General features: G+C 36.5%; 1 long non-coding RNA gene across 5 annotated transcripts in view; it reads left to right on the plus strand.

Moving 5' to 3' along the window:
* LOC115491101 (uncharacterized) overlaps positions 1-13,466 on the plus strand; it is a 27,260-nt gene extending 13,794 nt beyond the window's left edge. For 4 of the 5 annotated variants that reach the window (XR_012053233.1, XR_012053232.1, XR_012053234.1 and 1 more), the window contains 3 exons: positions 889-954; positions 11,985-12,046; positions 12,977-13,466. This is a non-coding gene — a long non-coding RNA (uncharacterized lncRNA). Of the gene's footprint in view, positions 1-888; positions 955-11,984; positions 12,047-12,590 lie in introns of all 5 variants that reach the window. The other variant, XR_012053231.1, reaches the window with a different exon arrangement.
* Positions 13,467-13,549: the final 83 nt, after the last annotated feature.

The following is a 13,549-nucleotide window of genomic DNA, read 5'->3' on the forward strand; positions in this document are numbered from 1 at the left end:
TTGAGGTAAACAACTCAGGACTGAACAATCAGGAAGCCAAATGGAGTACATGGAATGAACCATTACAAACTTATAACAAGGAATATTTAAAACTTACTACAGAAAAACAAACTGCAAAACAACAAACTACCACAGTGAACTTGAATGCTGTTAAGCTCCTGGCTCATGTATAAAAAAATTAAATTGCCTCATAAAAATATTTCCAGAGATGGTTTCAAATCCCAAATTTACAAGATAACTAAAGCACAGAATAAGATGGTACAGCCGAAATGAAGACATCTGTCTTGTCTTTATTACTGACTAGCAGTCAACTACTTCACTCTGCTATTATCACTGTCAGGATGAGCCCAATTTGAGCTCTCCCTGAACTACAGCTGAACTGAATGCCAGGTGACTCCCCTCTTCAGCACAGATGCCTCCTGAGGTTTGAAATTCCTTACCTTGGACTAGGATAGCCTTTCTTACCCAAGATGGAGTGGTCCCTTAAATTTGACAGATCCTTGGTAAGTGAAATAATGCTGATTTAATAGTAAAGAAAGGTTACTAATCGATGATGTAGTTCCTTCTTCTCCTTCTCCTTCTCCTTCTTCATCGTCTTCCCCGTCTTTGTCTTTGTCTTCATCTTCTTTGTTGCATAGGTTAATTTCATTGCACATAAACCCAACACTAAGATTGGATTTAGCTCTCCCTAGGATCCATAAGGAGTTTAGAAAAGAAGGTGGCCTGTTCTGAATCTTGTGACTTAACAAGGGGATCTCCTTTATCCTTTGTGTTTCTGGTCTCTGTGTGACTTGTTCTAACTCAATTCACTTATATTTTAGTTAAAATACTTTTTTAAATTCCTGACAGATGTTCTACTGTAATACTGTATGCCTCTTGTTCCTTCAGCTCAACAGAGTTAAAAATGCTGGTGATGACTAGTACCAACAAGCAGCCTGTACTTTGAACTGCTCAGTAAGTAGTCCTCAATGGCATGTGTTCTCACCTGATTTAAGTGATTTGCAGCTCTTTGAAGCTTCAAAGGAAAAATACACTTGCAAATACAGGTTTCTAAAATGATGTCAAATCTCTAAAATCCTGTCAACGTGATAATGCTCTGATTATCACAGATGGTGTTCATCTCTCCAACGGAAACTCTTGAGGAAGCTGTAGGTGCTTGTCTTCTCCTTAGATTACCTCTGACAAGCAATGTAGTGTTATGCAAGTTGCATCAGCCTTCTGGGACAGCCAAATAGCTACTGAGATAGCTGCTAGCCAGATTTACTACTGAGAAGTGCTTCTCAATGCAATTCTAGTTTGTTGTTTTTTGGTTTTTTTTTGCGGTAAGTCAGTTTAACAAACTGTATTTTCTTCTTTTGCATTTTTACACTTTTTAAAATATCAGTTCATGATGTAAATAACTGTCAGGACCAAGAATCTGTCTCTATCACAGAGGCATAAATAAATTAGAAATAAATTAGAAAGTATGGGCGATTATCTACTGCAACTGCAGAAGAAATATAAGCATTCAGACTATACATTCTTCTGGGAAGTGAACAAAGAACTAGATAAAGGCAACAATTTTAACTTAATTCACAGGCAGATTAAACTAATATAGAAACATTCTTCTAATAGTAACAAAAAAAAAATTTTACAAAAATTTGCCTAACAAGTCACTCTACTGGCTGTCACGGTAAAGAAGTGCTTTTAATTGGAATTATGTTTCTGTACATAAAAGGAAATTAAAAAGGAACTCAGTTATGAGAAACACTGAGAGGATACAATTCCAATATTACAATTATTGCTGAAAAATTTTTATATTCATCTTCACACATTTGAATCAGCTTTTTTCTCTGTTAGAACTGATTACTCTGGGAGTGCATTTTACTTTTTCTGGGGGTGAGTTCAAAGACGTTTAGACATACCAACAAACTAAAAGCACAGAATACCACAATTAATCCCATTAAACTTGTGTCTTAGAGTATTGGAGCATGACTGGGTGATTAGAGGAAAGAAGATGAGGTAAAGTTTGGATCTTTAGCTAATCAAGGGTAACAGTTTAGCTGAAAGTCTGTGTTAGTTCAGACTTCATCTCTACAGTATGCTATAAGCTTGTGTCCTCCTAATGTATTGCCCAAATCAGTATTTCCTACTAATGCAGTATGTGTAGTCCTTCTTAAATGATACAGAAAGAAATTTAATCTTCTGGTAACTGTGCTTGTATTCAGGCTTTACTTTGGAAAACATACATAGCTTACAAAACAGCCATGCATATGATCAATAATCACTGTCTTACACAAGTTTTCTGGAAGCTTAGAAGTTGTGTTTGTATTTATTAAGTTGTGTTTGTATTTATTCCTTTGTTTCCTATACTTATTTATTAAGTACTGGCAATGGGCTAACTTTAGGGACCTTATATTGTGCCAAAAGATTTAAAACCAAATGCAATTTTTACACTAGTAACCTCGTATTAAAATCAAAGTGAATTTCTTATTGAGAAAACTGTCCTAGGAGGAGTTGTTTTAATCACTATTAAAGAGTTCTACAAAACTCAGTAGATACTCTATTGCATGACATGATAACTTCCTCTGCTCCTTGATATAAAACGTATCTCAAGAAAGATGTAGTCAAAAGACCTGAGCAGAACTTACTATAAATTAGAGCCATAATGGGCTGGAGCATTTCTTTGCAGAAAAACAAGCTCACCTTACTCCTGTGATCTTATGAATTTTCACAAGTCACTGGTTAGGAAGATGCAGCCTTTCCTCATGCACAGCATTAGAAGTCAGGATAAGGAAAATTTGTAAGTGTGGTTGCATATTTCAAAGTAATGGTTTACCTGGTCTACTTTATTTGATAGAAAATGTTCTTCTGGTAGAGAAGATTTGCTTGACTAAAGCTGACCCAGATCAGGCACTGATTGACATGTATTTATTTAGTTGTCTGTAAGCCTTTGGAGAACTGTAGATTGTGGCTGTAAATCAATGGGATTATCATTAGATATCATTAGGAGTATCAGACATCTGGGCAAAAATCTGAACAGCCTCTAACCAGCTGCTGAATCCAGGTTAAAAATTATTGATATGACATCTGATATATATCATCTAAGCACCATATATCAGTAACATCTTGATCAGATGACAGTAATTGTCATTAACATCATAATCAGATGTTACTGAAAATTACTGTCTGAAGAGTCATTGGATCAGATGACTCTTTAGATTTATGATGAGCAACTTCCTTGTGAGTATTTTACAGACACATCCTAAACCAGAGAACATGGCTGATCCAAGTTCTACAGCTGTCTCTAGTCATTCTGCCCCTAGTGATATGTCAGAAAGAAGAACAGAGTAGACAACCTAATGCCAACAGAACAAATCATTGGTACCTCTTATTTAGCACAGACAAGGATTGCCTTCTTCAGGCTGAGTTAAATATCCAATGCAGACATATCCTAAGACACCTACATTTTAGAAGGCTACTGTAACTGCCAAGTAATTAATTAGATTAATTTATCTTTAAATCCATCTAAGAATTCCACATCTGATGTCAAAATACTTTGCCAACTAACATTTTATTGCTAACAGCACATTCCTGGGGAAAATCGCAGTTTGGCAAGCAGTACTTTTCCGAAGTGTACACTGTACTCTAAAAGCTCTCAACTAATTCTAGGAAGTACCTGGGTTTTCCTCTGATGTTTTGCTATTTATCACTCTCAGGATTTCCAAGCATAAATGTACAAGACATACGTCAGTGTACCTCCAATATTTTAACAGCTGAAGCCTACATATTTTCTATAGCTTAAATACATTGTCCATAAGATAAAATACACCAAATAACTGGATCTCAAAAGTAGTTAGGCAAGTAGGAATATTTCAATATTATCAGGCACATGACACCTTAAATTTGTTCTAAAAATACTGTACTTCTGGCCTGTTATTCATCAGTCAGCATTTGAAAGGGGGATATAAAAAAACCCTGATGTGACATCACCTCATCTTTCTGGCATAAGCTCAGGGTTTGTTTGGTTGGTTGGTTGGGTTTTTTTAAAATTTTTTTTAATCTAACTTCTTTCTGGTATCTTATCACAACTGAATGAAGAAAAAGTTCTGTTATATCTTGACACCACTTTTTGGTAGGAGGGTATTTTCTGGTGCTTATAGGAACAGCAGTTGAAGCATACTTAAATAAAACTAAGTACATTCAAGTCTCAAACAAAAACCCACCGTAAAATCAAATAACATAACACATATAAAGTATATGTGTAAAACCATCTCATTATACATAGAGAATTTAGACCTTTCACATGCCTAAGAGCTTTTTGTCCTTCTACTTGATTTCTTTTCCACTTGGATTTGTAAGAAGCTAAACACCTGTGTTTGCAAGACTCTTTGGAAGGGGAAACTGGATGCAAGAAAATTCCTTGCAGAATACTCTAGTGCCTTCTGAAGAATTTAGTCCAAGTGTTTAATGCAGCTCAGGTCCCACATTAGTGCCATAAAGCTGACTGTCTTGGGGAGGCAGTATGCTCTCGCTGCTTCCAGCCTCTCTTGTTTATGATCAGCTCAGATTTCTCCCCATGTGGGTGTGCCCAGAAACCTTTGCCATAGAAAGAGATCGTGTGAGACAATGCTATTATTAGATACAAGCGTCCTTCAGGCATGCACTCATCTCACAGAATTTTTTGTTAAATATGGAAGTGACATCTTGTCTGCTGCCTATGGCGATTTTCTCTCCTTAGATACCTTCTCATGTTAATGTGACTGGTTTTGTTTGCAGTTTGTCTTCACATTTGGCAGTTGTAAAACATTATCTATGCTTGAAACATACTGCTGTGAATCAGAATTTAATGATTCGAGGCAGTTGTTGGATGTTCCCTTGACTACCCTTGACATTATGTGCTGATTCTATTGCATTTTCCTAGTATTATATCTCTTCACACAACACTGGTGTTTCAAAATGCATGCTCTGCATTCCAGACACACATTCTATCAAGCATCATTTTGTTCTGTGTGCATCTCCTGGTATTCATGAGGGTTTTGTAAGATTCCCTCCAGACATGAAAAGTACTTTGAAAGTTTCACCTACAGCATAGTCTTACAAACCTTCTAATAGCCTTTATGCAGTTCTCTTCCTTCAAGACACTGATATTTTTCCAAGGTAGCACTGGTGAGTGCTAAACTTCTCAGAACAGTGAGCACAAGTAGGCTGCTGAACATACAATCCAAGACTTGCGAATTCCTCAGAAACAAGACTACAAGACTCTTGGATGTTATTCACAACCATCTATTTTATTTTCAATAGATATGCCCTTCCTAAGACTGTTGAAGTGACTATAACTGCTGTTTGATCACTCTTTTTGCTGTGTCACTGTGGATGACTCTAGGTTTGTGTGGAAAGTTCAAAGTTGTACACTTCAAGTGAGCTGTTCTCCATACACTGTTCTTAGGAGCTTGGTCCAAGGTTTCTGAACAGTATCTCAGGTTTTCTGCCTAGTTTTCCTATACTGTTGAGCTTAATGAAGATGAAGGTGAAGAGACTAGAAGAGAAAGAATGGAATTTTAATTATGATAGGGGCTGATAAGTGCAGACATGCAGTGGGTATTTTGGAAAACAAGCTAGGATATTGCAACATCAGGTTAGTAATTGCATAAGCATACTCATAGTTGTTCTAGAGAATGATTGCCTTGCCTTGTCTTGCCTTGCGTTCTCCTGAGTTGGAAATGTGCAATGGACTATGCTAATTCACCAAATCATGACAATTAAAACTACTGTGAAACACAGAGCTCTGTTTCTCCTGTCCCTGGCTGGCAGCTATGCTGGAGACATGTAATTGCATCATAGTGATTCTATACTTGCATAGAAATGATTTGAGTGAGAACTGAGCATATTCTTTAAACAAGTGTGCAGGTATTACGTTTTATTCCCATGGCTTCATTTTCAGGAAAGATAGGAATTTTTTCACTCCCTTGTACCAGTCAATGGGAAAGCTAGTCATCAGTGTGGAAATTAGGGAGTTAAATCATTAGCATTCATAATTAATTGTAAAACTACTGAGGGCCAATAGAGCTACGTCAGTCTACCCATTCATATCAACAGTGTGGCCTGTTAACACTGTGGTATACACAGAGTCTTGAGAACTGGGGTCTATTTAATAAAGTTTCAAAAATCAGTGTATTTAAAATATTGCATAAAGGAATAAAAGTAGACAGGACTAGTTAACCCTGAGTCCTTAGGCAAACATTTAATATAATTTTATTCTTAAATAAGTTATGTTCTATTTCATTCTTGTGGGTTTTTTTTCTTCTCTGCGACACTATCTAGTTTTATTGTATGACTCAATCTTAAAGGAACCACCACAGTTCCTTTAAGAAATGTGTCAAGAAAACAAAGGGAGCATCAGCCACTTTATAGGAGCATGAGAACTTCAGATAAATCCCCTCAGGAAAGCTGAACTATAAAATTACTTGTTTTTTTAGTTCAAGGGCTTGTCAAAACTTGAAAAGTATTCCAGAAAAAAATGTCATTATTCAGTATATTATTCAGTCTTATGTCCAGAAACAGTTTTGTATATTAATGGTGATTTCATTACTGGTAATTATTCCCTGCATTTGGAGCCAGAAGTGGGCGGATTACAAATTTCTAATTCCATATCAAGTTTTGCTAACTGATAGTGGTACCTGTCCTGTAAATGATGTTGCTTTTCAGCTTTTTGGATTGTGTATCAGGGCACATCTATATAATCTACTGGGTCAAAGTTAGCCTGACCAAATGGCCAGTTGATTTTAAATTAATGTTTTTGTACACCACCTAGAACTATCTTTCCCATCTGCCATCAGCTGCAAATTTCACATACCTGTGTGTGTGAGATCATATTTCTTACCCATGAGGATTCACACCATTATTTTGTGACTCAGACTGCATTTACTTTCTCTGCAGACATCTTGTAAACATACTGCTATTCTAATAAGAAGAATCACACTAAATCAGCATTTTTTAATGTGGTTGTGGATAAAATGTATGAACAGACATTTTTCAAAGGACAGACGTAGACTATAATTTTAATATCAGCAACAATTCTATAACTAATTCTCACAATAGCATGTAACTACCATCAAGCAGCAGCACAAAAGCCCCATTAAGTTCAATCTACTGCTTAGAATGGATAACAGGAATAAAAAGGGGCTAAAAGCATTAAGATTTAAGCATTATTAGCATTAGCATTCAGCATTAAAGTATTACCATTTAAGCATTATTCCTTAAAAGAAAGAAAATAAAAGGATTGTATTAATACCTGAAATTGGTTTCAATTTTTATTTAAAAACTTTGTAGAGTAATTACAATGCTTGATCAGAAGCAAGGATATGTCTCTTCAACACAGTGCTATCAAGTCATTTGCTACCTGCCTTTCTCAAAGATTTGTTCTTAAAGAAACACTGCCAACATGGGGATAGACTTTCAGTGAAATAAATACACCACTGAAAAATTCACCACAGGCAAATGGAAAGAACTCTAGTTTCTGAATATATATTGAATTAAAGCTGAAACACCACTGGCCAGATTTCATGCTTTCTTGTTGTCTTGAGATGCTGTAAGTTAGAGTACCATGGTTTAATAGATGCCACTGGCATGGGCACCTTGTTTAGTGTATAGTATGTTCTCTCTCCTTTAACATATGCTGACTGAAGGCTGTAATTTTGTTGCAAGTAAAAGCTCTACAGTTTACTAAATAATTTAAGACTATGAGAGAGCACCAGTAAAGTATACTATTTTGCTACAGAAGTATTTGTCACGCTGGTTTTACACATTTTCCTTTTATAAGCTTTTAATGGGTGCAAGGGGTTTTGCCCTCATTGCCCTGTGCAAATAGAATCAAACTAGGGGTGTCAACACTGAGCACTTCAGAGAGGTGTGTATATATATGGATGTTTTACACTGACCATTCCACTACACCTTGTGCTTACTTCTGCTTTATGGAAGATTGAGAACACATCAACCAGGTTAGTACCTGACAGTAGGCATGTTCACCAAACTAAGTGTATCAGGAGCAAAGTTACTTTGGACTCATATTTCTCATATTCAATACTTGCCTGATTCACATCACTTAACTTTGTAGTACTAGACAAAGATTAACAAATACATTAATAAAAATACATGAAATAAATAGGTTTTTCACTGCATCCAATAAGTGGCTGACAATTTCAGGTCATAGCTCTTTGGCAGCTTTCCAGTTTGAAAGGAGAAAGTAATACTATTCAGTTGCTTAATGGAGTACTTCAGAGATGAGCAGTGAGCATGGATGACTTCTTAAATTCCAGTTATTCTGGCTATAAAAAAATTAGATACTTATGCTTGTATCTTATTTATTAATCATCCTGTTTATATCTTATTCATTAAGCACAGTAATTGAAGCTCTCAAAATCATAACCATTTTTGCTTTACTACTGTTGCTTTACTAATCACTTAGTGTTGATTCCAAGAAGAAGTAAGTCTTGTCAATCCTAAGTGCTTTTGAAATGCTCAGTGTGCATTTATTCTGGGCAGACTTCCTACTTTATTAAACTTATGTCTTAGTGAATTAATGTACTACCATTTTTTCTCAGTACTTGAGAATGGTTATTTTCAATGCTATATAGCTTCAGTTTATGGTGGATAAGAGAAAGTGACTGCTTCCTGAGCTGAGCTGAGAATGCAATCACTGAAAAGAGAGACAAACATAGGGATAATCTATGGATCAGCTGAAGAACAGAACCCTAAGGGGCAGACTGGCACAGACAGTTTATTACTGGAGGCAGAGGAGAATTCTGAGCTGAGGTTGCTTAGCTGCATGTTTATGAGCCCTCCTGTTGCTATTGTTATGCAGATACTTTGCAGATTCCAATAAAACTCTGTAACCCAAAATTAAATTATCCACTATATTGGTGAACTAGTTTTCTGCTAGATTAGACAGCTGAAAAGTTGAAATCAGCCTGTAGAGGAATATAACAAGAATTAGAGTTGGTGTAAGGTAAGCAGTGAAACATGAGGCAAGAACTGAACAGGGAAAAGCGGCAATTTTGCAAAGTGGCAAGCTGTTAGATGTGCCTAAATCATCACACTTAACTGTATCCTAATTTATTCTGTGGAAAAAGCAACTTTTGGATCATGCCCCATAGCATTCCAGCCACAAAAACTGGCAATTTACTTCTGTGCTACCTGGTGGATATATTTATAGTACATGATAGTTTCTAGCTAGTACATGCTTTTTTAAAGAAATGAAAAAATAGACATAGGTTTTTAGAACTAAGATATAAACATGCTAGCAATATTCCAAGACAAAGAGAAAAATACACTGGTTTAATTTTAGGACCTGAAAGTTCTAACAGTAGCTTATTTATTTTTATGACTTAAAAAAAATCAGCAAAGCAAGAAAAGCATTTATGGTGGAGTGACTATGACTCTTCCTTACAATAGCTTGGGGTTTTTTATCTGTAATGTAGCATTGTAATCTTCCCAAAGGCTCATGTGCCACAGCTGTTTATTTCTACAAGAAAATGGGACTGCATCTTGGGCTAGGCACGATGTCAAAGCTTTGTTCTAGGTCACAAAGAAAAAAAAGGTTTTGGATTCTAAGAAAATACACAGTGGTCTTAATGTTTCTGAAAGAGACATGGCAAGAGGCAAGGTAACTGTGTGAATTTAACCAGACTCTATTAAAAAGAGGAACATGTATCTAGGAAGTTTTGCTGAAAGGTAGGTTGTAAGACAACACAAAGCAGATAACAGTGACAATTCTGAGGAAGCAGCTGCTTCTCCTAGCAAGAATCTGCAGTGAGCTATGTGAAAAAAACCATGCCTCATTCAGCTCCACTATTCACAAAATTAGTTTCTTTAATTATTTATCTCATTACACCTGTAGAAATAGATACATAGATAAGGATATTTATTTTGCAAACATGATGCTATGGATTGCTTGGGACAGTACTCTGTGCAAAAAGTGGTTGCAAGTGGCTGTAATTTGTGCTGACAGGGGATGAGGATGTCAGGTTTGTTCAGAGTAGTGTGCACACCAAAGAAGCAATTTTGGTTTAAAATAGAAAAACACATATTCAGGAAGAAGTTAACATATTAATTAGTAGTATTAACCATTTAGCTAATGAATAAAAGGAACTTCCCTATTCCTAATCTCTCCGCTCAAGCTTTAAGCACAAGTATTTGTTTGGACAATTTTTTCATCTTATTTTAAGGTTATCAGACAAGTGATTCACTAGTTCCACACCTGAGTCTGGGCAACTTCTGACATGTTTCAGCAAGACTGATGAACCCTTGCCTTCCAGCCCCTGGAGGCCTGGCAGTTTCTCAGCTACAAAGCTTTACTGTGTGTAGTTGCTTCTTATGTGCAGATCCGGTTGAAAACAATTGAAGACTTTCCACTGGGTCAAAAGCACCCAAGTGTCTATTGATACTTGTACTGTTCATGAAACCTTTATTATGAAAAAATAAACTGGCAAAAGACAGCCTGAGTCATGTTTCCAGGTATCTAAAAGCTGGAAGATCTACAGCATTCTTTAGAGATGGCTTGTCTTCAAAGTTAAAAAAGGTGCAGGGTTGCTGGCAAACATATTTTAACCATGAAAAGGTCTCAGTTAAGACATTGTTGAATGGAAGCTACCAAATTAAGGCATAATACAGGTTATTGCAGATGCTCTAAGGATATATTTATGGCTTTGAGCAATTACAGATTTGATTTATTTATTCTGCATCTTAAGAAAAAAAAAAAGAGAAATTGTGGTAATAGTTGACTTAGAATCTGAAAAAAAGAAATAATTTAAAGTCCTTCACTTCTACAAATTACTCACAAGCTATAACTAAAAACTGTATATATTTTATAATGGAAAGGACCTGTAACTTTTAGAGACTTTTTAAAAAATCATGTTGTAGAAACTCTAGCTTTTTACCAACACAAGCAAAGATGGACCTTCACATCCATTAATTTTTTTTTTTCTAAATGATGTTATACAAAACTACAGCAAAACCCTTATTCTTCTACTATAGTACAAACAGTGCTACTGTGAAATGAGCTCTATACCTGACTTACTCTGTATGACTAATTCCCACTGTGCTATCTTAAAACTTGATGTTAATAGAAAAATCTGGATATGGAAATCTCTGCACATGTAATGGAGCATGATCTTATTTTAGCTTTTTAGCTTCCCAAAGATGTATTATACTAATTAAGGAATTTTGATTGGCAGAAATGAAGAATGGTGAAAGCATGTGATGAGGTGCTCAAAAAACACCATTCAGGCCTCTCTGTAGCCTCTGCATGACTCTGTGTAGAATCCCAGCAAAGTTAGTTACATAGATATTGTTTCTCCAGTATATTTAAATATAGGCCAGACAGGGTTAGTGTTTTGAAAAGAAAGCTCTAGAGACCTGTCATCCTATTAAAATAAATTATCTGGTGATTTAATAATTGAAATAAGTTTTTCTTTTGACAGTGGGCTGTTGTGATATGTTAAGGGATGTCTGAAAATATGTAAATGGTTATTAAAACTTGCTTAGCTCTGTGCCAACATTAAGGCCAGTGTTAAACTCCAAGGATTTAGTGTGAAATATGACTTTGACCTAGATTGTGCTACAAGGTTGTCACCATAACTAAGTCTGTGAAACATGATCATGTGTGAAAAAGTGCACTTCTATGTTTATGAAACACAGAGAAGAGGTACAGGGATGCATTAGCACCTGAGCACTTGTGGACCCCTGGCCGTAGTCCCTTTCTTTACAAAAAAACCCACCTATTTTTTAAAATAATTTTTAAAATAAATATGGGACATTAAATTTGTGTTCATTGGGAGTAATCAATTTCCATTTTCTCCCTTCCCAAAAATCAAGGTTTAAAACCATCCTTTTTAAGAAAAAAGCTTAACCAGTCAGATAATAGCAGGAGCGTAGCTGTAAGGGAGCAGGGGGCAGGCAAGTCAATAAGGAGGCACACATATAATTTATATATGTTCCTTTTCCAGGTTAAGTATAGATGGCCTGGCCACTTCGATCTACATCAGGAAAATTTTATCCCAAATTGACGGTATGTGACATATCACACCATAATTCCTTTGTCATCTCTTCATTCAATCCCTCCCTAATGCCAAGAGGATTGCAGTGGCTTTACGTTCACAGTGTTTGCCTTCAATCTCATGGCTCTTTGTTAATGTTCAGCCATAATCACAAGATTTTGTCTCTCATGTCCCAACTACTGTGGGAGTACAGGGGGTGACAGCAGGTGTTACTGTCACCTATCAGTACTTCAGTATAGGTATTAATACACATTACAATAAACACAATAGTACAAGATGTTATGTAGTTATTAAATGTAACATAGATTAAGATGATACAATGTGTGTTACCAGCAAACATGTACAAAATGTCCACAGAAGTATAAAGTGCCCTTAAAACCATGGGCAGTCCTCTCCTAAAGCTGGAGAGACCCAGGGCCTTTGAAAGTTCACAGTTGCCACGATGCCCCTTCCCACCTGTGTCAAGCAGAAAACCCATAAATACAATATTTGTAGCATTTTTGAGTTCTTGAATTTGTTTTTGAAGCTGTTTTTACTGCTCTACTTTTCCCACAGCAGCCACTTCTAATGATGTTTCAACACTTCCATTTTCCATGGTGACATCCACCGTGGATGCCTGGTTCTCTTTCACAAAAACCAAGTCCAGTTTGTATAATTATTTTATACAAATATAATAATTCATTGATCTTCTGTGTTTGGTTCCTGGAACACTATCCAGTCTTTGTGGCATCATTTGGCCACATTTCACACAATCGGTTCTGCCTTTTGATTCTTGCGCCTTACACAGCAGAACGCTACCCGGATGATAAGGGGATTATTTATTTAAATAAAAAGTGTTATGTGTAGTAGATATAATTCGCGCAATTTCTAGTATGATATGTGTCATACTGAATATTTGATAGAGTATACACGTTTTATTAGAAGTTCCCCCACCCTCGCAGGCAAAACCTGCTGTATGTTGAAACCCGATTTACAACTAAAAGGATGTGGCTCAGCCAAAAGATGAGCCGTGTCTGGAGGGATACGGGACACCCAGGCGCTGATCATCGCATAAACGACCCGAGATGGAGATCATTGAAATCCTCGGGCAGATCCATGTGAATGCAGCGTTCCCGTACATTTCATCAAGGGATTCAACAACTCCGGACACTGAATTGTTCTTCCTCATCACCAAAAAAAAGAAAATCTTATTAACCTATGAACTCTGAATGGAAGAAAAGACTGATTGCTGAAATCTTGGCTTCAGGCAGAATTTTCCCTATAAAAACCGCTTGTTCCAGGATGGAGATGTGTGGGCATGGAGGAAAACCTCTGCTGAGGCTGACTCCTTGTTGCACACCCAGGGCCGACCCCGGGCTCGCCTCTGTTCTTTCCTTGTGGCTGGCTAGATAGAATTCGATTGCAAAATAAATGTTTTATTTTTCATTTTAATTCGGCTGGACAAATTTTAATTTATAACAAACGCAAGGATAAACTGGGAAGGAAGGCGCACGGCAGGGAGATGCAGGCAAAGC

The sequence above is a fragment of the Taeniopygia guttata genome, chromosome Z (genome assembly GCF_048771995.1).
Source record: "Taeniopygia guttata chromosome Z, bTaeGut7.mat, whole genome shotgun sequence".
Taxonomy (NCBI): Eukaryota; Metazoa; Chordata; class Aves; order Passeriformes; family Estrildidae; genus Taeniopygia; species Taeniopygia guttata.